A 4,758-nucleotide genomic window follows, 5' to 3' on the forward strand; every position below is an offset into this window, starting at 1 on the left:
CACAGCGTCTCGGGATCCTGCCAGGTGTGTATGGGGGTTTCACAGTGGATCAGGATCCTGCCAGGTGTGTATGGGGTTTCACAGTGTATCAGGATCCTTCCAGGTATGTATGAGGTTTCACAGTGTATCTTGATCATGCCAGGTGTGTATGGGGTTTCAGTGTATCAGGATCCTGCCAGTTGTGTATGGGGTTTTCACAGTGTACTGGATCCTACCAGATGTGAATGGGGTTTCACTGTGCATCAGGAACCTGCCAGATGTGTACGGGGTATTCACAGTGTTACAGGATCCTGCCAGATGTGAATGGGGTTTTACTGTGCATCAGGATACCTGCCAGATGTGTCTGGGGGTTTCACAATGTATCAGGATCCTGCCAGGTGTGTATGGGGTTTCACAGTGTATCTGGATCCTTCCAGGTGTGTATGGGGTTTTCACAGTGTATCAAGATTCTGCCAGGTGTGTATGGGGGTTTCACTGTGTATCAGTATCCTGCCAGGTGTGTATGGGGATTTCGCAGTGTATCAGGATCCTGCCAGATGTGTATAGGGTTTTCACAGTGGATCAGGATCCTGCCAGGTGTTTATGGGGTTTCACAGAATTTCAGGAACCTGCCAGGTCTGTATGGGGTTTTCACAGTGGATCAGGATCCTGCTCGGTCTGTATGGGGTTTTCACAGTGTATCAGGATCCTGCCAGGTGCGTATGGGCTTTTCACAGAGTATCAGGTTCCTGCCAGGTGTGTATGGGGTTTCACAGTGTATCAGGATTCTGCCAGGTGTGTATGGGGTTTCACAGTGTCTCAGTATCCTGCCAGATTTAAATGGGGCTTCGCAGTGTATCAGGATCCTGCCAGATGTGAATGGGGTTTCACAGCGTATCAGGATCCTGCCAGTTGTTTATGGGGTTTTCACAGTGTACAGGATCCTGCCAGATGTGAATGGGGTTTCACTGTGCATCAGGAACCTGCCAGGTGTGAATGGGGTTTCACAGTTGTTCTGGAGCCAGCCAGATGTGAATGGGGTATTCACAGTGGATCAGGATCATGCCAGGTTTTTTATGGGGTTTCACAGAAAATCAGGATCCTGCCAGGTCTGTATGGGGTTTTCACAGTGTATCATGATCCTGCCTGGTGTGTTTGGGGGTTTCACAGTGTATCATGATCCTGCCAGGTGTGCATGGGGGTTTCACAGTGTATCAGAATCCTGCCAGGTGTGTATGGGGATTCACAGTGTATCAGGATCCTGCCAGGTGTGTTTGGGGTTTCACAGTGTATCAGTATCCTGCCAGATGTGAATGGGGTTTCACAGTTGTTCTGGAGCCTGCCAGATGTGAATGGGGTATTCACAGTGGATCAGGATCCTGCCAGGTTTTTATGGGGTTTCACAGAAAATCAGGATCCTGCCAGGTCTGTATGGGGTTTTCACAGTGTATCATGATCCTGCCTGGTGTGTTTGGGGGTTTCACAGTGTATCATGTTCCTGCCAGGTGTGTATGGGGGTTTCACAGTGTATCAGAATCCTGCCAGGTGTGTTTGGGGGTTTCACAGTGTATCAGGATCCTGCCAGGTGTGTTTGGGGTTTTCACAGTGTATCAGTTTCCTGCCAGGTGTGTATCGGGTTTTCACAGTGGATCAGGATCCTGCCTGGTTTTTATGGGGTTTCACATAAAATCTGGATCCTGCCAGGTCGGTATGGGGTTTTCACATTGTTTCAGGATCCTGCTAGGTGTGTATGGGGTTTTCACAGTGTATCAGGATCCTGCCAGGTGTGTATGGGGTTTTCACAGTGTATCAGGTTCCTGCCAGGTGCATATTGGTTTTCAACAGTGGATCCGGATCCTGCCAGGTTTGTATGGGGTTTCACAGTGTATCAGGATTCTGCCAGGTGTGTATGGGGTTTCACAGTGTCTCAGTATCCTGCCAGATTTAAATGGGGCTTCGCAGTGTATCAGGATCCTGCCAGATGTGAATGGGGTTTCACAGCGTATCAGGATCCTGCCAGTTGTTTATGGGGTTTTCACAGTGTATCAGGATCCTGCCACATGTGAATGGGGTTTCACAGTGCATCAGGATCCTGCCAGGAGTGTATGGGGGTTTCACAGTTTATCAGGATCCTGCCAGATGTGAATGGGGTTTCACTGTGCATCAGGAACCTGCCAGGTGTGTTTGGGGTTTCACAGTGTATCAGTATCCTGCCAGATGTGAATGGGGTTTCACAGTTGTTCTGGAGCCAGCCAGATGTGAATGGGGTATTCACAGTGGATCAGGATCCTGCCAGGTTTTTATGGGGTTTCACAGAAAATCAGGATCCTGCCAGGTCTGTATGGGGTTTTCACAGTGTATCATGATCCTGCCTGGTGTGTTTGGGGGTTTCACAGTGTATCATGATCCTGCCAGGTGTGTATGGGGGTTTCACAGTGTATCAGAATCCTGCCAGGTGTGTATGGGGATTCACAGTGTATCAGGATCCTGCCAGGTGTGTTTGGGGTTTCACAGTGTATCAGTATCCTGCCAGATGTGAATGGGGTTTCACAGTTGTTCTGGAGCCTGCCAGATGTGAATGGGGTATTCACAGTGGATCAGGATCCTGCCAGGTTTTTATGGGGTTTCACAGAAAATCAGGATCCTGCCAGGTCTGTATGGGGTTTTCACAGTGTATCATGATCCTGCCTGGTGTGTTTGGGGGTTTCACAGTGTATCATGTTCCTGCCAGGTGTGTATGGGGGTTTCACAGTGTATCAGAATCCTGCCAGGTGTGTATGGGGATTCACAGTGTATCAGTATCCTGCCAGGTGTGTTTGGGGTTTTCACAGTGCATCAGGATTCTGCCAGGTGTGTTTGGGGGTTTCACAGTGTATCAGGATCCTGCCAGGTGTGTTTGGGGTTTTCACAGTGTATCAGTTTCCTGCCAGGTGTGTATCGGGTTTTCACAGTGGATCAGGATCCTGCCTGGTTTTTATGGGGTTTCACATAAAATCTGGATCCTGCCAGGTCGGTATGGGGTTTTCACATTGTTTCAGGATCCTGCTAGGTGTGTATGGGGTTTTCACAGTGTATCAGGATCCTGCCAGGTGTGTATGGGGTTTTCACAGTGTATCAGGTTCCTGCCAGGTGCATATTGGTTTTCAACAGTGGATCCGGATCCTGCCAGGTTTGTATGGGGTTTCACAGTGTATCAGGATCCTGCCAGGTGTGTGGGGATTTCACAGCGTATCAGGAACCTACTAGATGTGAATGGGGTTTCACAGTGCATCAGGATCCTGCCAGGTGTGTCTGGGGGTTTCACAGTGTATCAGGATCCTGCCAGGTGTGTATGGGGGTTTCACAGTTTATCAGGATCCTGCCAGGTGTGTATGGGCTTTCACAGTGTATCAGGATCCTGCCAGTTGTGTATGGGGTTTTCACATTGTACAGGATCCTGCCAGATGTGAATGGGGTTTCACTGTGCATCAGGAACCTGCCAGATGTGTACGGGGTTTTCACAGTGTATCAGGATCCTGCCACATGTGAATGGGGTTTCACAGTGCATCAGGATCCTGCCAGGAGTGTATGGGGGTTTCACAGTTTATCAGGATCCTGCCAGATGTGAATGGGGTTTCACTGTGCATCAGGAACCTGCCAGGTGTGTTTGGGGTTTCACAGTGTATCAGTATCCTGCCAGATGTGAATGGGGTTTCACAGTTGTTCTGGAGCCAGCCAGATGTGAATGGGGTATTCACAGTGGATCAGGATCCTGCCAGGTTTTTATGGGGTTTCACAGAAAATCAGGATCCTGCCAGGTCTGTATGGGGTTTTCACAGTGTATCATGATCCTGCCTGGTGTGTTTGGGGGTTTCACAGTGTATCATGATCCTGCCAGGTGTGTATGGGGGTTTCACAGTGTATCAGAATCCTGCCAGGTGTGTATGGGGATTCACAGTGTATCAGGATCCTGCCAGGTGTGTTTGGGGTTTCACAGTGTATCAGTATCCTGCCAGATGTGAATGGGGTTTCACAGTTGTTCTGGAGCCTGCCAGATGTGAATGGGGTATTCACAGTGGATCAGGATCCTGCCAGGTTTTTATGGGGTTTCACAGAAAATCAGGATCCTGCCAGGTCTGCATGGGGTTTTCACAATGTATCATGATCCTGCCTGGTGTGTTTGGGGGTTTCACAGTGTATCATGTTCCTGCCAGGTGTGTATGGGGGTTTCACAGTGTATCAGAATCCTGCCAGGTGTGTCTGGGGATTCACAGTGTATCAGTATCCTGCCAGGTGTGTTTGGGGTTTTCACAGTGCATCAGGATTCTGCCAGGTGTGTTTGGGGGTTTCACAGTGTATCAGGATCCTGCCAGGTGTGTGTGGGGTTTTCACAGTGTATCAGTTTCCTGCCAGGTGTGTATCGGGTTTTCACAGTGGATCAGGATCCTGCCTGGTTTTTATGGGGTTTCACATAAAATCTGGATCCTGCCAGGTCGGTATGGGGTTTTCACATTGTTTCAGGATCCTGCTAGGTGTGTATGGGGTTTTCACAGTGTATCAGGATCCTGCCAGGTGTGTATGGGGTTTTCACAGTGTATCAGGTTCCTGCCAGGTGCATATTGGTTTTCAACAGTGGATCCGGATCCTGCCAGGTTTGTATGGGGTTTCACAGTGTATCAGGATCCTGCCAGGTGTGTGGGGATTTCACAGCGTATCAGGAACCTACTAGATGTGAATGGGGTTTCACAGTGCATCAGGATCCTGCCAGGTGTGTATGGGGGTTTCACAGTTTATCAGGAT

This window comes from Heterodontus francisci, unplaced genomic scaffold (assembly GCF_036365525.1).
Source record: "Heterodontus francisci isolate sHetFra1 unplaced genomic scaffold, sHetFra1.hap1 HAP1_SCAFFOLD_208, whole genome shotgun sequence".
NCBI lineage: Eukaryota > Metazoa > Chordata > Chondrichthyes > Heterodontiformes > Heterodontidae > Heterodontus > Heterodontus francisci.